The sequence below is a fragment of the Aegilops tauschii genome, chromosome 1, assembly GCF_002575655.3.
Source record: "Aegilops tauschii subsp. strangulata cultivar AL8/78 chromosome 1, Aet v6.0, whole genome shotgun sequence".
Lineage (NCBI taxonomy): Eukaryota > Viridiplantae > Streptophyta > Magnoliopsida > Poales > Poaceae > Aegilops > Aegilops tauschii.
In genome coordinates this window covers 239,002,342-239,026,785 of record NC_053035.3, presented here as the reverse complement: position 1 = coordinate 239,026,785, position 24,444 = coordinate 239,002,342, and positions in this window count along the sequence as shown.

Below are 24,444 nucleotides of genomic sequence, written 5' to 3'. Positions count from 1 at the left end.
TCTAAGGTCGATGGTAACAGGAGACAGGGGACACGATGTTTACCCAGGTTCGGGCCCTCTCTATGGAGGTAATACCCTACTTCCTGCTTGATTGATCTTGATGGATATGAGTATTACAAGAGTTGATCTACCACGAGATCGTAATGGCTAAACCCTAGAAGTCTAGCCTGTATGACTACGGTAATGAGTATATATGTTTCCGGACTAAGTCCTCCGGTTTATATAGACACCGGGAGGATCTAGGGTTACACAAGGTCGGTTACAAAGGAAAGGAATCTACATATTCGGTCGCCAAGCTTGCCTTCCACGCCAAGGAGAGTCCCATCCGGACACGGGTGCAGTCTTCGATCTTCATATCTTCATGGCCCATCAGTCCGACCCCTGGCTAACAGGCCGGACGCCCAAGGACCCCCTAGTCCAGGACTCCCTCAGTAGCCCCTGAACCTGGCTTCAATGATGAGGAGTCCGGCACGCAGATTTGTCTTCGGCATTGCAAGGCAGGTTCCCCTCTTTCCGGATACTCCACAATGGTCTTCGGACGATCGAGTTTGGCTTGCCAGCACGAGTAGCACATAATTTATAAGTCCAATCCTCTGGCAACTTTTTACAACATGACATCATGTCAGTCCGGTCATTATTTCGAACCGTTGTTTCGCCTGCGGCCCCACGTTTCGAAACGCGGTTGTCATTGACACGTCTTATCCAGGCAGAGATCGTGTCCCCTTATTAAGGGATTCCTTTATCAACACAAACGTGGGTAACCCAACCGTCCTTAGGGTACAACTCCTTGGGAAAAGGCAAATTTTAAGGCCCAGGAGGAGGCGTTCGATATTCTCGGCCTTTATAAAGGGGCACAGACCCGCCTTTCCTCTCCACGCTTGCTTCTTCCTCGACTCTTACCACCTTGAGTTCCAACACCCAGGTTCCACCCTCCGTAAGCTTCAGTCATGTCCGGATCCAGCCATCACGGCCGGTGGGTGGCTTCTTCTGTCACAGAGGAGGATATCACGAAGCTTCGGGCAGCCAGATACCTGACCGTAGAAATCCTCCACCGGCTTCCCAGGGAGGGGCAGGTTATCCCTACCCCCAGATCTGGCGAGAGGGTCGTGTTCGTTTCCCACTTCCTCCAAGGATTGGGGTTCGCCCTCAATCCCTTCGTCCGGGGGCTCATGTTCTATTACGGGTTAGATTTTCTCGATCTCGTCCCGAACTCCGTTCTTCTCATCTCGGCGTTTATCGTCACGTGCGAAGCCTTCCTCCGAACTCCTCCACACTTCGGCTTGTGGCTCAAGACCTTCAGTGTGAAACCGAAAATGATAGAGGGGGAGTAGGCGGAGTGCGGTGGTGCCTCAGTGAGCAAGCTTACCAGCGCTATCTGGCTAAAAGGATATTTCAAAGAATCTTCCGACTTATGGTAGCAGGAGTGGTTCTATATCACCGAGCCTCGCGGTTCCAAGTGGGCAGCTGCGCCTGTGTTTCGATCCAGCCCCCCAATTCAGCTTGCATCATGGATTAATAAGGGGTTGGACTGGGGATCAGTTGACGAGGTGCGGACTCTGCAAAGTCGCATCCGAAGCCTCATTGAGAAGGATATCAATATTGTCAACGTTATTCAGGTAATGCTAGTCCGCCGGACCCTGCCGTGCCAGCGACGGCCTCTCCTCCTATGGGAGTTTAACCCAGAAGGGCCACATACTCTTCATCACTTCTTTGGCACTACGCACGAAGGAATGTAGAAACTATTCTTCGGGAGATGAAAACAATGGCCGGATACCACCGAAGATACCGGCCTAGACTGTAACCATCCGGACACCCGGTAAGTACTCGTCCGCCGAACACCTCATAATCAGATATCCTGCGGTAAGACACTGAGCCAGGGCTAGATAAAGAAAGCGGAACGGATTAGGTGTCCGGCCCCTCTTCCCAAAGACTCAGCAGACCTCGTGTTAACAAGGATGCTGGCACCGGCACCGTACTAGGCGCCGGCAGGGGAGGGCAAGGTGGAGAGTGATAAGACCCGGGAGGACCTTCGTTCCAATGGTGAATTAGATACTGAGTCCGGAGAAATCGACATTTCCTGGCCCGAAGACAAAGGCAAAAGAGAAGCCAGTATCCCTTCTCCATTCAGGAGGAAAAGGGCCGCCTCCGAAGGTTGGGAAGGGCGGTCTCCTAAGAGGGGCAAGATGCCACCGTCGAGCGGCTCGGGAGTGGAAGGCGACGCCGTTGAACAGCTCCGTCATGAAGACAAGCCCTCAACCAAACCATAAGTGAATCCGGGGTGCTTTGATAGCGTCCCGCTCCTTTCCTGTTACCGAAGACATACATAACGTGCCTGTGTATTTTTACAGTTCGGCACAGGGTTTTCTGGGCAATCCTCTTCTTCGGGAGATCTCCTCCCAGAGATGATGCAAAGGGAGATGCCTCCCCCGACCTCCTCGCCCAATAAGGAGGATGACTCCGAAGTGTCATCTCGGAGGGTTTTTCTTGATCAACAAGCCGTGCAGGGGATGAAAGAGGCAGTGCCCGAAGGTGGACCTCCGATCGTTCAGGATTCGCGGGCCAATAATGAAGGCCCCGGACTGTTCGGTTTTCAGCCAACGATGATTCTGGAGACGGGTGAACGGGTTCCTTCAAAGGATGGTCGTGCTCCTACAGCGGCTTCCGGAGACCCGGTGGCACCAGATATATTGAGGGATATGCTACGAAAAGCACCTGTCTCGGGGGAACATCGTACCTTGATGGGTACGGTGGTTGAGAAGATTCTGTCCGCAAAGAGCGGATTGAATGAAGCCCTCATGAGCCTGCTAAGAGGCTTCGAGGTTTGTGATGTAATGTTTTCAACTATATTTTGTTTGCAAAGATGCACCTGTGTATAGGTAGTAGCCCCTGAGACTCGGGTTGGCTTCCCATGGGAGGCGAACGGAGGATCAAGAAGAAATATTCAAGGACTTATCTGATTAATTGAACACAGGCTGCTTCCCCCTGGCTACTTTCCAGACTACGGATATTGCCGAGCTGCAACGGAAGCTTGATGTGGCCGGGGATGACATTGCGTTAATCAATATGCGTCTTGATGAGTTGCAAGGTATGTATTCGGGGCAGTCCCTTCACATACATTTTTGTGATATAAGCATGACGCTGAAAGTTATATACTAGAATATGCATGGCTGCAGATGGTGCTGCCGCCATTGAAATTCTTCGGGCAGAGCTGGCCCGAGCCAAGGAGCAGGCCCGGTTTAGTAATGCGGCTGCCGAAAAGGCATCGGCTGAGTTAAAAGCCGAACAAGTTGCTCGGCGCCAAGACGAGGAGAAGGTATCCACGATGGCGCTTGAACTAAAAAATGCTGCTAGCTGCTGTGAACTTCTTGAGAAGGAGAATGAAGCCAAAACAGCTGAACTTGACAAGGCCTTACAAGAGGCGAGAGAAGTGCGGTCTGAATCTAGAGTAGCCCGTGAGGAGATCCGGCAAGCTGGGGAGATTGCGGCTGGTAAGCCCTTTTTTCTACAGACTAAGTTCGGCGATCCAAACTATGCTCAGCTTAACCTAGTGTGGAGTTCTCCGGACGAGTGTTTAGACTTGCCGAAGAGTTCTTCCGATGCGGCACAGTTTTACCAGGCGCGAGAGGGGTATGCAACGGAGAAGCTTTTCTGGTCACAATTTGGCGCGTCGAAGCGCCCTCTGTTGCTGAATGAACATATGTCCCAATGGGCCGAGCTTCATAGGATATCCGGCACTGCCATGAAGAACGTCATAATCCGGTTGTGGCCAACTGAGCCTGTTTCGAATAGCTACTTCTGCTTGGTGCAGCGGCTTGTTGATGCGGTGCCACGTATCGACGCTGTGAAGCGATCGGTGTTCATAGAGGGTGCACGGATGGCCTTTGCCCGAGTCAAGACATTCTGGGGGAAGATGAAGGCCGTCGATGTTGCGGCGAAGAGTCCACCCAAGGGCAAGGACCGTTACGAACCGGAGCATTATTTTGAAGACATCCTAGAGGCCGCCCGCTTGATAGAGGGTCAATGCTCGAAAGACATAATGTTCGAGTGAGGTGTATGGGGATTGTAAAAGACAATTTTATAGTTAATCTATTTTTATGTTTTGCTCGAAAGCTTGTGTTCCTCCTGTGCGGCCGTTTTTATATAATTTGAATTTTTCCAGTCGTCGGCTTCAGCCCCCTCGTAGGAAGTACGGGGGTGTTCAAAAAAGCATTTGATCACTCTTGACCCAACGTCTTGGTCCATGAAGGAGGTGGCAATGCGGCGAACCAGGCAATCAGACTATAGGGCGTTAACACTTCCACTTAGCCATATGAGTTTTATAGGGGGGCTACGATATAGCCCCTGGTATGTGTACGGCTTATTCCAATATGATGCGTTACATATATGACCTGAAGAAAAAAGGTCCTTCGTGTGACACGGAGGGAATCATGACATATTTCGATAAGTCATCGAGTAGTTGACCAGCAATCACAGCATCATGACAGTTGGTTTTCGGCTTTCTCTACTGAGGTGCTTGACCAGATGAACCGGAAGCACAATCGCAGTAGTTCTCCCTTTACTACCCTAGCTGATAGGGCGGAACGTAAGGTAGCAAGCACAGGAGTCGGGCAACCCAACCATTGACCCAAGACATGATTCAAAGCTGATGCATGCAAGGCCAAACTCGCGACGCCGAAGTACGCTTATAAAGCTGTTCGAACTTTGTTGGCAACTCATTTGTTCCCGTACCGAGCCCCTGGCAGGTTGTGCCGAGGTATGGCTGTGAAACAGCTATAGGGGCCAAATTCATTTGTGAAAAAGAAACGAATGATTAATGCGGATTATATTTACTGGGACCTGAGTGATATGCTGATGATTACTTTATGTATAAAAAGACCACAACCCCGGCTAAATGACATGCCCGGGGTCGAAGGCAGAGGAAAAAGGCATATTATAGGCTCGAAATAAAGAGTGCGGTGTACAAAAGTTATTTTGAACCTCCTGTCGCATGTCTGCGCTGCCTGTCCTCGGCGAGGGGAATCCTTGACGGAAGTAGCCCCGTAGGTGAGTGTACGGATCCGAACTCCGATAGAGTCCGTTTAGATGTTTGTCCTCTGCGTCACCTGTTTTTAAGAGATAATAAAGAAAGAAAAGGAAAGTAGATAAAAATGTTACTGGAATGCTTGCAAGCTTGTCCGTATTGTGCTTCCGCCAATGCCCATGGTATCTTAAGTGCATAGTGATGTATGCGCGGTACAAATTTTCGGGTATATGAGGTAGGCAGCAGAAGCCGAACTGCTATTTTCGCTCCGGGATTGATCGATCCTCGGGGGGAAATTGCTTCTAACCCCCGGTATTTGGTTGGTGAACCTCTCCGTCGTCCCTATCGCCTGGCGGCCTCCTCCCTTTGTGTTCGGCATTGAGCTTGCCGGCCTGCTTGAAAACCCAACAACTTCTGTTGGTATGATTAGTTGGTTTAACAGGGTGGCCGTGAATCTGGCAGGGTCGGTCCAATATCTTGTCTAGGTTGGATGGTCCATCTCGGTTCGCCTTGAATGGCTTTTTCTATTGACCGGGTTTGGCATTGCTGAATCCGGCGTTGACCGCTGTGTCGCATGATCTTTCATTATCATTGCGACTGTTGTGCTTGCTTCGTCGTGGCTTGCCGTTGCCGTCTCGGATTTCGGAAGTGCCCGAGTCGTTGGCGCTGCTGCTTCTACGAGCGAGCTAGCTGTCTTCTCCCGCGCAAAAGCGAGTCATTAGAGCGGTAAGGGCTGTCATGGATTTAGGTCCTTCTTGGCCAAGTTGGCGTGCAAGCCATTCATCCCGGACGCTGTGTTTGAAGGCCGCAAGGGCTTCCGCGTCCGGACAGTTGACGATTTGGTTCTTTTTAACTAAGAACCTAGTCCAGAGCTTCCTGGCTGACTCTCCGGGCTGCTGGACAATGTGACTTAAGTCATCGGCGTCCGGTGGCCGGACATATGTTCCTTGGAAGTTGTCGCGAAAGGCGTCTTCCAAATCTTCCGAGCTACCGATAGAATTTTCCGGCAGACTGTTTAACCAGTACCGAGCTGGTCCTTTCAGTTTTAGTGGTAGGTATTTGATGGCATGAAGGTCATCTCCGCGGGCCATGGGGATATGGAGTAGGAAGTCCTCGATCCATACCACGGGATCCGTTGTTCCATCACGTGATTCGATATTCATGGGTTTGAACCCGTCTGGGAACTCATGCTCCATTACTTCGTCTGTGAAGCAAAGAGCGTGTGCGACGCCTCTACGAAATCAACATGCTACAGGAACTTAACATGGCAAAACAAGGCATGGCAGTATTCTACTAAATGCATATGACAGAAGTCCCTTACTGACCATAAGCCAAAAAGGACCAGCAAATATGATGGCAATCATGTAAACATAGCAAGTTTCGTTAACAGGTTTCAGACTTGGCAGAAAACAGAGCATGGCAGAAACAGTAATATGAAGGCATCTTGGTGAGCTTGATGCACTCACCACAAAACAATGCATGACAAAACAAGCATACCTATAGCAAGATGGCATGTTTATAAAGCTATCCATGGCAAGAGCAAGTACATAGCATGTATGAAACAACTACAACAAGCTTGGCAAAATTGAATAACACGTAAACAATCTGCCAGAAATATTTTATAGCAAAAGTAGAGCAAGATTGAGTCATGCTATGGCACTCCATAATTGTAAACAAGGGCAGGAATGGATCTTTTACAACAATATCTACAAAACATACTTACTGAACATCTCCAAAATATGCATGGATCTCTCTGTAGCATCAAGTTTACATGGCAACAAAATAACAGCAGACAAAGACTTGAAATCACCAAGTCTCTGAAATCAGAAACATTACGGGGCCTAGTTTGCATGCTTGTGCTAGTCACCACAGAGATCAAAAAAATACATGGCATACCCCACTGGAAAGATGGCATGGCATACAACAAAACACATGTAGAGCTCATGCACATAAGATGCACAGATTAAATGATACAAGAATAGCAAATCTCCAAGTTCTGATAAGTAACAGCAGTTAACAGCAAGTAGCACTCTTGCACCAGAGATTTGGGCATCAAGATGGACTCAAGTGAACATGGTGCAATGGAACAAAATGAAGAGCATCACGAGACGAACATTTCGATATATTACACGCACGAAACGGAGCTATATGCAGAGAGTTATGATGCAGAGAACATGAGCATGTACTGTAGAATTCTCAGGACTTGGAGATTTTCGGGGAGAGATGAAAAGTCAACCTTCGGTGCTGTCGATCCAGATCTGGCCGGGGCGCGAGCTCGAGCTTGCCGGCGGTGGATGGCGACGCCGGAGGAGAGGAGGGAGAGGCCGGAGGGAGGCGGCGCTCAGGTCCGCGGGCGGCGGAGGAGGGAGGCGCCGGCGACGGGCGCGGCTCGGGCGGCGCCGGCGACGGGCGAGGCGGCGGGGACGGCGGCGAGCGGCGGCGGGGTGCAGCGGCGAGGCGGGTGAGGTGCGGCGGCGGTGCGGCGACGGCGACGGCGGCGGAGGCGCGGGGCGCTGGAGGGAGACGGCGGTGGGGCGCGCGGGCTCGGGCGACGGGCGTTGCGGGCCGCGGGGGCCGGCCCCTGGCTCGCGGGCTTCGGTAGCGCCGGCGGCGGGCGCCGGTGTACGGGCGACACGTGTCAAGCGCCGGTTGGCTGCGGCTGGTGCGTCCGGCGCCGGGCGGACACGTCCGGCAGCGCGGAGGGAGCGGGGCTAGGGTTAGGGTGGTTTTTGCCCGAGATTTCGTAGGGAGATGTGTATTTATAGGTAGAGGGAGCTAGGAGAGTCCAAATGAGGTGCGGTTTTCGCCCACACGATCGTGATCGAACGACCTAGAGCATGGAAGTGACTTAGAGGGGTTTTGGGCTAGTTTTGAGGGGTTTTTTCTGCAACACACAAACAGACTTTGCGGTTACCCGGTTAACCGTTGGAGTACCAAACGACCTCCAAATGGAACGAAACTTGACCGGTGGTCTAACAGTGGTATACCAAGGCCACTTGACAAGCCTCGGTCCATTCCGAGAATGTTCGACACCCGCTCACGAAAGAAAAACAAGAGGGGTGCGCCGGAGGAGGTGGGAGCGCCGGATTGCAAAACGGACAACGGGGAAAATGCTCGGATGCCTGAGACGAACACGTATGCAAATGCAATGCACATGATGACATGATATGAAAAGCATGACATGAACAAAATGCAAAACGAAAGACAAAACCCGACCACGGAGGGAATATCATAACACCTAGCCGAAAATGGCAAGAGTTGGAGTTACAAATATGGAAAGTTACATCCGGGGTGTTACAGATCTGGTGGTTCCTTTGTAAATCACCAAGGTTCAAAATAAATGACAGAAATTGTTTTGAGGATTGTTGAGGATATAGACCTTAGAGTTACCCGCCAGGAGGGGCCGGGTTACTCATAATGGTCATCGCCAGAAGCCCGGCGCCAAGCTTGAAGTCGGTGGGCCAAAAGATGGGCTTAAGACCCGGATATGGCTTAAGGCCCGTAGTTACAATCATCATTATGGTAGAACTTGTAGTGTAAGGCAAGGATAGTTGAGAGTCCGAGCCGGACACTCTTATGAGCCGGCCGGGACTCTGAGAGCTGCTGGGCGTCAGCCTCCCTATATAAAGGGACGACCCAGCAGCGGTTTAGGGACAAGAAAGATCTCATCGAGAGCCGGGCATAGCAGTTAAGCTCCCTGGTCTTCGAAACCCTAATCAATACCACCTCAACTGGACGTAGGCTTTTACCTTCACCGTAAAGGGCCGAACCAGTATAACCCCTCGTGTTCCTTGTCCCGTTAACCCCTTCAAGCTTCCTAGCGGCGATGGCTCCACGACTAAGTCCTAGCTTGAGGACATCTGCCGTGACAATTCCACGATAGTTGGCGCCCACTATGGGGCCAGCGCACGGTGGATTTGAGTTCTTGAAGGGCAGCTTCGAAGGGCTCAAGGGATACGTTGTGGGCCGGATGACCAAGAGTCGTCGCGGCAAGCTCTACATCGACGATGCAAACTGGGGCCCCGGCGCCGGCTCAATTGAGTACGGGTATCGGGTCCCCTTCGGCGGAATTCATGTTTTCATCGGCAAGATTGGTGAGCCGGGCCCTGAGCCGGATCTCTGCGCCGATCTCATCGAGACGGCTCAGCGTGCACGACCCGCCCGTGCCCTGCCTGCCTTAAAGCATGCTTTTGTGGGATGTATCCATGGAGGGCTCTCTGATAGATCTGGATCTGGTGATGAGACGGCCGCTGGCTCGGACGGCGAGTCGTCCACAGATGAGTCAAATTCGTTGTATCAACTTCAGGATGGCAGGCTCATGGGTTGTTCCGATGGTGACAGTATTCCGGACCCGTTTGAGCCGCCAAGCCGGGTTGGAATCTTCATGGACGGTGCGCAGCCTGTTCAGAACCCTGCTGCTGGAGCGGGAAGCCCGGTGCCCTTGCCGGCTCAGGTGCTGATGGATCTCACGGATAAGATGACGGCCCTGTTGACCGCTGCGGTTGACCCGGCATATCAAGCTCAGCATGATGCGGAGGTGGCACAGTTAAAGTTAGATCTAGTGAAAGCTAAGGAGGATCTGGCAGCGGAAGGGATCAGGATGGCTGCAGAGAGGGCGGCTCTCGACGCCCAAACTCAGTTGATCCAGGCGCAGTCCTTCCGGCTCATGATGGATCAGAACGCGTCCAATGAGGTCATGAGAAGGAGGCATCAAAAGGCCCAATCTCGACTCCCTCCGGTTTACGATCCTCGAAACCTCTTCAACACGCTAGGTGCAGGGTCTAGTAACCCGCCAGGGATCATAGTGCCCGGGTCTGGGAACCCTATTCAGCCGCAAGTGATGGGGCCTCCCCGGGTGAGCCCTGCCCCGCCTCAGTATGTGCCAATACCACCGGGTCATTATGCTAACCCGCTGGAGAACATGGTAGCCGCAGCAGCGCGGCTGGCGGCCCTCCCAATTGACGGCGACTCTCCGACGGCCATTGAAACCCGCCGGGTCAGGGAACTCCTTCAGACAGCGTTGGCACAGCAAGAGGCGTATTCTTACAGCCGGGACAGGATCCACTCGACCCCTCGTCCAGGCCGGAGCCCGAGTTATAGCAGACACATGGTCTCAGCGACCGGCTCAAGTAATGTCCGACGCCATGACCCGCCCCCTGGCCATGGCCCGGTTCATAATGAAGCCTTTCACGCAGCAGACCAAGACAGAGCGCGGCAAGAGGCGGAGCAGGTGCCTCAGTTGACGGCTTACCAGATTCCCCCGGCTTATCCGACGACTTCCGTCGACGTGGGTATCCCTACCAGGACTGGAGGTGTCCCTTGTTTAGTGCCAGCTCTCCGTAATGAACGTCTACCCAAGGACTTCAAAGGCCCTAGGAAGGTGCCTAATTACACGGCTGACTTACAACCCGCAGCCTGGATTGAGAGTTACGAGATGGCCATGGAACTGCTGGAGGCCAGTGAAGCAGCAATGGCCAAGTACTTCACCATGATGTTAGATGGGACTGCCCGCACTTGGTTGAAAGGGCTACCACCGAATTCCATCGAGTCTTGGGCTGAGCTAAAAGCCCGGTTCATCCAAAACTTCAAAGATACCTGTAGGCAGTCTATGTCAATTGTGGATTTGACTAACTGTAAGCAGCAGGAGGGTGAGTCTACGACACATTGGGTTCGCCGGGTTAAGGAGATAATACATTCCTCTGATAAGATGGATGCCAGCTCTGCAGTCTTAATGTTGGAACAGAATTGTCGTTTCGTGCTCCTGAAGATGAAACTCGGGCGGCTTAAGCGCGACTGCAATGATATGGGTACGCTGATGGCGGCTCTCGTCAAGTACGCCGATTCTGATGGTACCAAGGACCCCGCTTCAGATGATGAAAGGACAGGGAAGGGAAAGAAGAACGGCAATGGCAAGGGTCCTCAGCATAACCCGGGGAGCCAAGGAGGTGGCAAGCGCAAGGCCGATGGCAGCCTAGAGTTCTTAGCCAACGCCAGCTCACTGGGTAATAACCAGCAACGCAAGGGGAGGCCCCCTCCCCGAGCCGGCGGGTCAGGCCCGACGCTGGAGCAGCAGTTGAATGAGCCTTGTCCAAGGCATGGCTCTAGAGAGAAGCCAACTACTCATCTATGGAAGGATTGTGCAATCATGAAGGCCTTTAAGAATTCCAACGCCTTTAACGGCAACAATGGCCCGGGCGGTGGCTCAGGCGCCGGCGGCTTTCATGGCCCGGGCGGCGGCTCAAATTCCAATCCTCAGAACGGTCAAGGGGGCTTTAATCAACAGTCTGGCCAGGGTCATCAACAGCAGCAGGGGGGTTATCAGACCAATCCAAAGCAGCTTAGCGGTGGACAGTATCATGTATTTACCACCAGTCTGTGTAAGCGAGATCAGAAGCTTCATAAGAGGGCTGTAAATGCTGTTGAGCCGGCGGTTCCACGGTATTTACGGTGGTCTGAGCAGCCTATAGTATGGAGTAGGGAGGATCACCCTCCCCGGGTGGATAATCCGGGTCACTTGGCCTTGGTGGTGGCTCCTCAGGTGGGAGGATATAAGTTCACTAAGGTGCTCATGGATGGAGGCAGCAGCATCAACATCCTCTATTATGAGACATTCCGTCGTATGGGGTTGATTGATAAGAACCTCAGCCAATCAAACACTATTTTCCATGGTGTAGTACCTGGTAAGTCATAGCTTATCCAGTCGGCAAGATCGAGTTGGAAGTGGCCTTTGGAGATGAGCACAACTACAGGGTGGAAAAATTGACCTTTGAGGTGGTCAAGATAAGAAGTCCGTACCATGCCATATTTGGGCGGCCGGCTTACGCCAAGTTCATGGCACGGCCGTGTTACGTGTATTTACAGCTCAAGATGCCGGGTCATAATGGGACCATTACGGTTCACGGCAGTCGGAAGGTGGCCTTGGAGTGTGAGGAAGGCGATGCAGCTTATGCAGAGTCTGTTTGCGCAACAGAGGAGTTGAAGTTTTACAAAGACAACGTTGACCCAACAGATATGACCTCTCTGAAAAAGTCGACTACGGAGCATGAGCCGGCAATGAAATTTAAGTCGGCTGGTGAGACTAAACTTGTTGATTTCGTTCCAGGAGATTCATCTCAGCAGTTTGGCATCAGTGCCAATCTGGATCCAAAATAGGAAAGCACGCTCATCGAGTTCATCCGTGAGAATAGGGACATTTTTGCATGGAAGCCGTCTGACATGCCAGGTGTACCTAGAGAACTCGCTGAGCACGCTCTCAATGTTGATCCGAAATTTAAGCCGGTCAGGCAGTTCCTTCGGCGGTTTAATGAAGAAAGGCGGAAAGCTATTGGTGAAGAGGTGGCCCGGCTCTTGGCGGCCGGGTTTATCGTTGAAGTCTTTCACCCAGAATGGTTAGCTAACCTGGTTCTCATACTCAAGAAGAACGGCACCTGGCGGATGTGTGTGGACTACACAGACTTGAACAAAGCGTGTCCGGCTGATCCTTTCGCCCTTCCCCGTATTGATCAAATCATTGATGCTACGGCGGGTTGTGAGCGCCTAAGTTTCTTGGATGCTTATTCTGGATATCATTAGATTAAAATGGCAGTGAAGGACCAGGAGAAGACGGCGTTCATCACTCCCTTTGGAGCCTTCTGCTATGTGTTTATGCCCTTTGGACTCAAGAGTGCACACGCGACTTATCAGCGTTGCGTGCAGAACTGTCTTCATAACCAGATTGGGCGCAATGTTCATGCTTATGTGGATGATATTGTGGTTAAATCCAGGAAGGAGGAAACCTTGATAGATGATCTGAGGGAAACCTTTGATAATCTCCGGGTCTACAAGATGATGCTTAACCCGGCCAAATGTGTTTTTGGTGTTCCTGCAGGCAAGCTCTTGGGTTTCTTGGTTTCTAACAGAGGCATTGAAGCTAACCCAGAGAAGATCAAGGCCAGCACCTCCCTGGCTAAGCCGGCGTGTATAAACGACGTCCAATGCTTGGCGGGTCGTATCGCTGCTTTAAGCTGGTTTATAAGCCGTTTGGGTGAGAAGGTCATGCCGTTGTATCAGTTGATGAAGAAAACTGATGACTTTGTCTAGAATGATGCAGCTAATACTGCTTTTGAGGATTTGAAGAGACAGCTGGCCGAGCCCCCAGTCCTTGCTGCTCCGGTTGACAAGGAACCTTTATTGCTGTATGTGGCTGCTAACACCCGAGCCGTCAGTGTGGCCGTGGTGATGGAGCGCAAGGAAGAGGGTAAGGAGCATCCGGTTCAGAGGCCGGTTTATTATGTCAGCGAAGTACTCATTGAGTCCAAGCAGCGGTATCCGCATTGGCAGAAACTTGTTTATGGTGTGTTCATGGCAAGCCGGAAGCTTAAGCATTATTTCCAGGGTCACCCCATCACTGTGGTCAGTTCTGCCCCCCTTGGAGATATCATTCAGAACAGGGAGGCCACAGGGAGAGTGGCTAAGTGGGCTATAGAGCTCGGACCTCATGGTCTGAAATATGTGCCATGCACTGCTGTTAAATCTCAGGCTTTGGTGGATTTCATCAATGATTGGACAGAGCTACAAGTGCCCGAACAAAAGCCGGATAACACATATTGGACTGTTCACTTTGATGGGTCCAGGCAGTTGGAGGGCTCGGGGGCTGGAGTCGTATTGGCTTCCCCTAAGGGTGATAAGTTCCATTATGTGCTACAATTGATGTTTCCTTGTACCAACAACGCAGCTGAGTACGAGGCCTTGCTCCACGGTCTTCGGATGGCTAAGGAGATGAGCTTGAGCCGAGTAAGGTGCTTCGGCGACTCAGACTTGGTGGCTCAACAAGTATCAGGAAAGGGACTCCAAAGACCCTCTCATGGCGGCTTATCGCCGCGAAGTTGATGCCATTGCTGGGCACTTTCAGGGTTACCAGGTAGAGCACATCGATCGCAGAAAGAACGAGGCGACTGATGCTTTAAGCCGGCTGGGTTCTTAGCGAAAACCGGTGCCGCCTAATGTTTTCCTGGACGTCCTGCATAACCCTTCTGTTAAAATGCCTACAGAGGAAGACTTGGCTGTCCCTGACCCGGAGGCACGACTGGTGGCGGCTCTCCCCATTATACCGGACTGAACAATGCCCTATCTGGCTTACATGACCCGGGGAGATTTGCCTGAGGATGAAACTTTGGCCAGACAAATAACCCGGCGGTCTAAGTCAATGATTGTTATCAATGGTGAGTTGCATCGCCGCAGCGTTACGGGAGTGTTCCAGCGTTGTGTCTCCCCTGAGGAAGGTCAAGAGATCTTGCGTGAGATTCATGAAGGGGATTGTGGCCATCACGCCGGCTCAAAGTCTCTTGTGGCCAAGGCTTTTCGTCATGGTTTTTATTGGCTGACGGCTCATGCTGATGCGGAGGACTTGGTCAGTAAATGTGATGGTTGCCAAAGATTCTCGGGACGGGCTCATGTGCCGGCTCAGGAGCTGAGGATGATCCCAATTACTTGGCCCTTTGCGGTCTGGAGGCTTGATATGGTTGGGCCCTTTAAAAGGTCCAAGGATAAGAAGACCCACCTCTTGGTGGTAGTTGACAAATTTACCAAGTGGGTTGAAGCCGAACCAGTTAGCAAGTGTGATGCAGCCACGGCGGTTCAATTTATGAAAAAGGTGATCTTTTGCTTTGGCTTTCCGCACAACATTATAACTGACAATGGTACCAATCTATCCAAAGGCGCCATGGAGGAGTTTTGTCAACGAGAGCATATCCCACTTGATGTTTCATCAGTGGCTCATCCTCAATCTAATGGTCAAGCTGAGAGGGCTAATCAGGAGATCTTGAAGGGTATCAAGCCCCGGCTTTTGGTCCCTTTGCAACGGACGCCGGGTTGTTGGGTGGAGGAGTTGCCCTCCGTGTTATGGAGCATCAACACTACTCCTAATAGGTCTACAGGTTTCACGCCTTTCTTCATGGTTTATGGGGCAGAAGCATTCCTCCCCAGTGACATCCGTCATGACTCGCCTCGAGTGGCGGCTTATGTTGAGGCGGATAATGAACAGGCGCGCCAAGATGCTCTTGACTTGTTGGACGAACAGCGCGATGTGGCAGCAGCTCGCTCAGCGATTTACCAACAAGACCTGCGCCGTTATCATAGTCGCCGGGTTAAATCCCGGGTCTTCCAGGAAGGCGATCTGGTGCTCTGGCTCATCCAAGATCAAACAGATGCGCACAAGCTATCCCCGCCTTGGGAAGGGCCCTTTGTGGTCAGCAAGAATTTGCACAATGGGTCATATTACCTCATTGGCATTCGGGAGCACAAAGATTCACGTAAGTCGGAGGAAGAGACCCGTCGGCCGTGGAATATAGCTCAGCTTCGGCCTTACTACACTTGAGCCACTGGCTCTCATAATGTACATATTTCTCTAAGCCATGTATATATTATGATAAGCAATAAAGCAGGACCTCTGTCCTTTTTTCTCCTCCAAATGTGCACGTGTTGTTTTCATTGCAAGATTACATGATAACTTGAAGGAGGATCCGGCTTATGATCGTATTCGAATCTGGCCGTAGATAATAAGGTCATTTGGGGGCTTCCTGTTCAAACATAGGTCGTATTCGAACCAAAGAGAACATAGATGTCGATACCCATTTGATTGGCAAAGTGCCGAGCTCATTGGGGAGTTTTCTTTGATCATATTTGAATCTTAGTTTAACCCCTTTGGGAACCGACGTGGATCGTATTCGAATCAGCGTCGTTAAACAATTCTTAAAGTCATTTGGGGGCTTCCTGTTCAAACATGGGTCGTATTCGAACCAAAGAGAACAGAGCTGTCGGTACCCTCTTGATTGGCATCGCCACACCCACTGGGGGCTATATGATCGCATTCGAATCCTAGCATAACCCCTTTGGGACGGGTCTCTGGTCGTATTCGAACCGGAAGCCCCTAAGTTTTTCGGATTTATAGCGAGTTCTTCTGATTATTTCAAGTATGCACGGCGGGTCTCACTTTGCCGGCTTAACTTTGATTTATGGTACTAGTCGAATACATTCAGTGTTATTAAGACTGGTAAATCGGAATTGAGGTACCAACCTTATTACCCGGGTTATATAAGCCGGAAGTATGCTTGCAGGCCGGTAAGTGTGTTATTATGGCTATATCAAGGACATAATTGAGGACCAGTCTTTTTTGATTCATATTCCAGGTTATATGTCTAAAACTATGATTCTTAGTGCGGTAAGCCGCCTAGAGACTTGTGATTTGTCCTTCTATGCAGGATAGTTAAAGGCAACTATTTGAGCTTAAGGAAAATGAATGATCGATTATGACCCGGGGAAATATAAAGGAGACAACTTCAATGGACTTCAGCATTCAACGCGTGCACGATGGCACGGCAAAGTTAAAGTGTTGGTCCTACTCTATTACAAGACTCATCGAGTCCAAAAGGGTGAAGCATTGTTTGATAAGCCGCCTGCAGAGTTACGATGCTTGCTGGGTTGAAGTCTCCGGCTCATCCCTCTCCTCTCCTCCGGCTGTTCCCAAGACCTGGAAAGTTGACGACTTCTAGTCAATGCCGCTCAGAGCTTCAAATTGAGCTTCCTCGTCAATTAACCCGGCCGGGTCAATCTCCGGGGCAAAGGTGTGCTTACGAGTCGGCGGGACTAAGCTGAGGGCTTCATAGCGCGGAGTGGGGATCCTCTGATTCTCTGCATCGTAACCCGGCTGGTACTTAGTCAGATCTGTATCATTGCCAATCAGAGTGGCCACTGGGCGTACGATCTTCACGCAGGCTGCGAAGTCCTTTTGGTCGAAGGCGGTGGCGTCTTCCTTCAAACTGGGGTAGCCCAGAGTGATGTCCGCCGGGTCTAGTTCTGGAAGGAACGCCTTGGCTCGGCTTAGAGCAGCGATGGCTCCGGCTCTTGCAGAGGCCCGTCGCAGCTCTTGGATACGTTGAGGAAGAACGGCGAGCCGGCGAAGAACTTCCGCCAGGTGAGTCGGCACCTCATTGGATAGGGCCACCACAGCCAAAGCACGCTGTGACCCGGTGTAGAGTTGCTCCACCAGGGTGTACACGGCCTTCAACTTGGTTACCACACTTTGGTTGAGGTTGGCGCTTCTGGGACCTGTTTAACAGAATAAGATAAGCCGCCGACAAGGATGAGTTATGAGATATAAAGATTCTAAACTTGATGAAAGCCGGTGAAATGACTTACCGAAGATTGTGGCAACCATCTGGGACACTTGGCGCTTTAAGCCGGAGTGTTCGGCGGTCTTCTCTGACAGAGCCTTCTCCGCCTGTTCGGCCTGGTTCACCAAAGTAGCCTTCTCTTCGGCCCAGGCTCTCCGTTCAGCGTCAAAATCCTTCTTCAGCTTTTCTTGCGCAGCAATACTGGACACAAATTTGGCATTGGCCTTCCGGGTCTCAGTTTCTTGCGTCTTCAGGCGGGTTTTCAGATCGGAGATGTCAGCTTCAAGCTTCTTGCAAGCAGCCTGCATAGTTTCCGGGTTATAGGATGAACAGTTATTATGCAATTTTAAAGTCCCAAGCACTTTCCAAGCAAAGACACTTGGCACTTGCGGGCTAATGCATATCGAATGTTTCTATCTACAAATTGCCGGTTCAAGTGAGTAAGCCGGAACTTCAGTCTACAACATATTCTTGCTGAATCTGGTTCACCATGCTGATCTCTACATCCCGGCTCTTGTGCACTTGGCTGATATAGCCGGAGACGATCTCTCTGATGTTCAGATTGGCGTAGTCGGTGAGGTCCAGATTAACCCGGCTGTGCTGTAGCAACTCCTCCTTGGCGGAGCACTTGGCCAGTGCAGTAGGTCTCCCCGGCTCAACAAACTCCGTCCGGGTGATTACCACGTCCGGGTCATTGACCGGCTGAGCCGAGCTGGAGGTCTCCGGGTTAGCAGAAGCCTCTGCAGTCGCCTTGTCGGTTGGAGCGGTGGCTTCGGGAGCGGAGGCAGCTGGCGGTTCTTGAGCTGCTACCTCCGGTTCAGGCAAGTCCGGCTCTTCGACCGACTTGTTCTTCTTCGCCCTCTTGGTGAGCTTTGCCTGGGCACTGAGAGGACAAAAAGGTTAGTACAAAGGTATAAGCAAAGATAAGCACAACAAGAGATGATCATCATTACCCGGGTACGGTCTTGAAGGCCGGCAGGCTTGATTGCATCGAGTCACCAGAGGAGGGTGAGGTTTCCTGATAGTTTGAATCAGAAGAATTGAGCGGTTGACGTATAACCCCGCCAAAGGATGAAAAGGGTACAAGTTGGAGATAACGTCGGTTCGGCGTTTCCTCGATGCGTCGGGTAAGCCGGAGGAGAGGTCAGCGTCCTTGTTGGTCCGGGTGTGCCGCCGGCTCTCATGAGTCTGTTGCTTCAAAAGAAATTGAGGATCTTGATGAGCTAAAGGATGAGAAAATCTTACTTTCTGGGTTACCCTTCGGACTTTCAGCCTTGGCAAGGGCTCCGAGTCGGAGGAAAGTATCATTACCTCTTCAACCACCGGGTTACTTGCTCCGGTATCATCCTGTTGATGAACAGTATTGATAAGGTGGACAGAAATAGACAGCAAGTACAACAAGAGTTTATAGGCTCAGGGGTTACCTCTGACTCGGAGCTGTCGCTTAGTTGCATCAGCTCTGAAGCAGTAGGCCTACTTCCCTTCTTACGGGGAGCGGCTCTCTTTGCGGCTTTCTTAGCCTTCCTGGCCTTCTTGGCCGCCTCATGGTCATATTTGACCTTCCAGAATTTGTCATCAGCCTGAAAAATACAATGATGATTTCTTAAAGATTCAGATGAAGGTTATCTACAGAAGAAGATAAGATGTTCAGATCAGCGGCTTACTGCTGGGGCTGGGTTGATCTTGCAGAAGGGGGCTAACCCGGTCCTCCCACAGTCTGCCAAGCTCTCATTTAAAATGGCCTTGGTCATGTCTTCAGCAACGTCTTCAGGAAGATCGTTGCGGCTGTGTCGCAGGGGGTCATCTTTCCGGCCTGTGTACTCACACATTAAGCCGGGGCGGCGGCTCAGGGGGATCACCCGCCACGAGATCCAGACCCGGACCAGATCAATTCCGTTGAGACCATTGCCCAGGAGAGCCTTGATCTTGTTGATGGTGGGGAGTAGAGGTTGGCGCTCCGCCTGAGTTAACTTGTCAGACAGAGGGTGAGTTGGTTCCAGACGTGAAGGGCGAAAGCCGGGCAATGGACACTCGTCAGTCGGCGACGTGTCTTGGCAATAGAACCACGTCTGGTTCCAGTCTTTCGGGTGGCTTGGCGACTCGGCGTAAGGGAAAAGGCAGTCTCTCCGTCGCTGAATGGAGATGCCACCAAGTTCCAAGCTTGGCCCGTTGGCGCACTCGTTCTGACGGTTCAGGTAGAAAAGCTCTCTGAAGAGTAGCAAGCTGGGCTCTTCTCCAAGGTAGACTTCGCATAACACTTGGAAGTTGCATATGTTCAACACCGAATTGGGTCCTATATCTTGTGGCCGCAGGTCAAAGAAATTCAGTACATCCCTGAAAAACTTTGAGCCGGGCGGTGCGAAGCCCCGGCTCATGTGATCCGCAAAAATCACCACCTCCCCGTCCTTTGGCTGTGGTCTCTCCTCTGACGGGTCAGGAGCACGGTAGGACATGACGTCCTTCTTGGGCAGGTAACCCGACTTCACAAAGTCTGCTAAGGTCTCGTCGGTGACGTTGGACCTCATCCAATTGCAAGTGATGGGTGCTTTGGGAGCTTTGGGAGGCATGGTGAAAGACGGAAGCCTATGATAAAAGGGAAATATGTCCGGTTTAATTGTAAGCCGGAGGAAAATTACAGTTCAATATTTCAAGTGGCGGCTTATGGAGGGGCCTAATGACATATATCTAAGTGCATCAGGTTATCTAAGCCGCTGGTGTGCTTGAGAGTAATTCAAATCGTCTACAGCCTTATTGTAAGTGAGCCGGAAATTTTACAGCGCGTGGCTTCCTTTGAGCCGGAAGGTTCTACGGTGCGTGGTTTCTTTAAACCAGAAATGTAAACCGCCAAGACTTAACAGGTGCAGTTTTTTACTAAGTGTGGTGAAAACAGGTTTCACACATTGCAGTAAATAATTTGGATCAAAACGGTCGGTTAAAAGGAAAGTTTCTAGACCAAAAAACAGACGCAAGGGAAATTCTTGGGCTCGAACGGAGCCTTTATGCAGTAAAAAGAGGTCTACTTGCATGTGAAATGGGTGCTAAACATCTACCGCAGTGGTTCTATACAAGGCTAAGATCAAAAAAGGGCAGTAGAAATAAAAACTACCAAGAACTTGTGGGCGACGGCGAAGAACACGGAAGAACAGCAGGAGTTGAAACGTAGATCTGTTTTACGAGGAGGAAGGAACTTACAGAGGCAGGTGTGCTACGAGGGTTCGCCGCGGTTCTCTGGACGGATCAGGGTGATGCAGCGACCAAGGTCGACGAGGACGCGGAGCTCTGTTGCGGCGGCGGAGCTCGAGCAGCGCGAGAGTAGCGAGAGGAAGAGGACGACAGAAGGGGGAGAATGGAAAGACCCGAGGGTCGGGCTATTTATAAGGCCAGTCTCATAAGTGGGCGCGAGAAACGAGGAGGCCACGGCGCGGTTATCTCGCCCGAGAGGCGCCTCGATTTTTGGAATGGCAGTAAAGATAAGATCCGTTGCGGATCTGGTGGAGTAAAAAATGAACTTAATGGAAGATGACATCACTGCGGATTACCCGGAGTCCAGAGGATGACGTCACGCCGGGTTATGGCCTTCACACAATTGTAAGCCGGAGATTTTCTGTCGAAAGGATTGAAGATTGACATGAGCCGGCTCAAATCAATCTGGGGCCTAATGTTGAGGATATAGACCTTAGAGTTACCCGCCAGGAGGGGCCGGGTTACTCATAATGGTCATCGCCAGAAGCCCGGCGCCAAGCTTGAAGACGGTGGGCCAAAAGATGGGCTTAAGACCCGGATATGGCTTAAGGCCCGTAGTTACAATCATCATTATGGTAGAACTTGTAGTGTAAGGCAAGGATAGTTGAGAGTCCGAGCCGGACACTCTTATGAGCCGGCCGGGACTCTGAGAGCTGCTGGGCGTCAGCCTCCCTATATAAAGGGACGACCCGGCAGCGGTTTAGGGACAAGAAAGATCTCATCGAGAGCCGGGCATAGCAGTTAAGCTCCCTGGTCTTCGAAACCCTAATCAATACCACCTCAACTGGACGTAGGCTTTTACCTTCACTGTAAGGGGCCGAACCAGTATAACCCCTCGTGTTCCTTGTCCCGTTAACCCCTTCAAGCTTCCTAGCGGCGATGGCTCCACGACTAAGTCCTAGCTTGAGGACATCTGCCGTGACAATTCCACGACAAGGATAAAATAAATAGAATAAAAATCAAAAATGGGTTGAACTTGCTGGGATTGGATATTTGACTTGACCCAAAGTGGAGGGAGGGGTTTTGGAAGAAACTTTTCAACCTAGGTCATGGCAAGAATTTTTTTTTTAATGAGGAAGAATCAATCCATAAGTCATAGGGTTATTTTTAAAAGGAAGGATTTCAAAAACTTTCCCAAAGAGAATATTTGTGTTGAGTCAACACTAAATGAAAAGCCCTCAAGACCAAAGTAAATGTTGAGAAAAACACATAAAATACTTGCCTTAAAGGTTTTGAGAAGGAGAGGTTAAATTTTTTTTTTAAATAACCTCCTTCCCATAAAAAGGAAATTAATAAAACCAAATAATTTTTTTGGGGTGTTACATACCTTTGCTTGCAAAGTGCTTGGGACTTATTTGCATGAACCACCACTGTAAATAGAGCTCTTCGGCATACATTAGCCCCCAAGGGCCAAGTGTCTTTGCTTGCAAAGTGCTTGGGACTTAATGTTGTATTATAATCACCCTAACTGTGACCCGGAATTTATACAGGCCGCCGTCAAGCAATTTGAATCGAAGATCTCTGATTTAAAGAACCGCCTAAAGACTCAAGAAAATGAAACCCAACAGGCCAACTCCAAATTTGAAATCAGTGTATCTGCTCAAGAGAAACTGAAGAAAAAATTTGAAGCAGAGAGAAAAGCCTGGGCGGATGAAAAGGCGGCTTTGCTTAGCCGGTCCGAACAAGCGGAGGACACTCTTGCTGGAATAGCCGCCGAGCTATCCGGCTTAAAACACCATGTTTGTCAGATGGTCTCTGCAATCTTTGGTAAGCTACTCTAAGTGTTTTAGCTAGTTTACATCTTTTCCAAAGAGCATCTCAATTGTCATCAGCTTACTTGTCTTTGCAATGCAGGCCCCAGGAGCTCCAATCTTAATCAAAATGTGCTGACAAAATTGAAGGCGGTTTATACCTTGGTAGAGCAACTTTACACCGGGTCACAATGTGCCTTAGCCGTTGTGGCTCTGTCAAATGAAGTTCCCACTCACCTGGCGGATGTACTCAGGCGGCTTGCCGTACTTCCTCAACGCCTCCAAGAGTTGAGACGGGCTTCTGCAAGAGCCGGAGCAATAGCCGCTCTGAGCCGGGCCAAGGCGTTTCTACCGGAGCTAGACCCGGCTGACATCGCCCTTGGGTATCCCAGCTTGAAGGAGGACGGCACCCCTTTTGACCAGAAGGACTTCGCCGCTTGTGTGAAGAGCGTACGCCCTGTGGCCACTTTGATTGGCAATGACACAGATCTTACCAAATATCAACCGGGCTATGACGCGGAGAATCAGAGAATCCCAACACCACGCTATGAAGCAGTCAGCCTGATTCCTCCAACTCGTAAGCATACCTTCGCCCCTGAAGTTGACCCGGCCGGGTTAATTGATGATGAGGCTCAATTTGAAGGCTTGAGTGGCATTGACTGGAAATCATCAACCTTCTAGGTCATGGAAACAGCCGGAGGAGCGGAGAGGGATGACCCGGAAACCTCAGGCCAACAACGCCCTTGATCTCGCAGGCGGCTCATGGTTATGTCTTAAAAGACGATGCCTCACCTTTTGGACTCGGGGAGTCATGTAATAGAGTAGGAAAAACACTTAATTTTGTCGTGCCATCGCGCACGTGTGTAGCGCTCAACATTGTTTAAGCTGCCCTTTTATATTCGTCCGGGTTATGCTTGATCCTCTGTTTTCCTTATGTCTAAAGAGATGTCTTTAATTGTCCTGCATAGAAAAACAAATCACAAGTCCCTTGGCGGCTTACCGCATGGAGAGTCATACACTTTACATATAACCCGGAATCATAACAAACCGGTTCTCCATTATATCTTTGAGACAACCATAACAGCATACCTGTGATCCTTCAAGTAAACCTCCAGTTTATGTGATCCGAACAATGAGGAAAGACCCCACTATGTAACATGATGCTTATCATGTGCGATCAACTTTATTGACCAAAGGTAAACCGGTGGAGTAGAAACCACCCTTGAACACTTTATATATAATCAAAAGAACTTGTTTGCAACAAAGAGACTTCAAAATTTTTGAGGCTTCTGATTCGAATACGACCAGAGAACCGTCCCAAAGGGGTTAAGCTAAGATTCGAATATGATCATACAGTCCCCAGTGGCTTTGGCGTTGCCGATCAAGAGGGTATCGACAGCTATGTTCTCTTTGGTTCGAATACAACCTATGTTTGAACAGGAAGCCCCCAAATGATCTTGAAAGTTGTTTAACGATGCTGATTCGAATACGATCCACGTCGGTTCCCAAAGGGGGTTGAGCTATGATTCAAATATGACCAAGAAACTCCCCAGTGAGCTCGGCAATATGCCAATCAAGTGGGTATCGACAGCTATGTTCTCTTTGGTTCGGATACGACCTATGTTTGAACAGGAAGCCCCCAAGTGATCATATATTTAACGGCTAGATTCGAATACGATCATAAGCCGGATCAGCCTCCAAGTGATCATGTAATATCATAATGAAAATAACCATGACACATTTACCTTTGGAGGGAAAAAAGGACAAAGGTCCTGCTTTATTATTCATCGTAATATATACATGGCTATAGAAATATGTACATTATGAGAGCCGGTGGCTCAGGTGTAATAAGGCCGAAGCTGAGCTATATTCCACGGCCGGCAGGTCTCCTCCTCCGACTTACGTGAAACTTTGTGCTCTCGAATATCGATGAGGTAGTATGACCCGTTGTGCAAGTTCTTGTTGACCACAAAGGGCCCTTCCCAAGGTGGGGATAGCTTGTGTGCATCTATTTGATCCTGGATGAACCGGAGCACTAAATCACCTTCCTAAAAGGTCCTAAACTTAACCCGGCGGCTGTGATAGCGGCGCAGGTCTTGTTGGTAAATCGCCGAGCGAGCTGCTGCTACGTCACGTTGTTCGTCTAACAAGTCAAGGGCATCTTGACGCGCTTGCTCATTGTCCGCCTCGACATAAGCCGCCACTCGAGGCGAGTCATGACGGATGTCGCTAGGGAGAACCGCCTCGGCTCCGTAAACCATGAAGAAAGGCGTGTAACCCG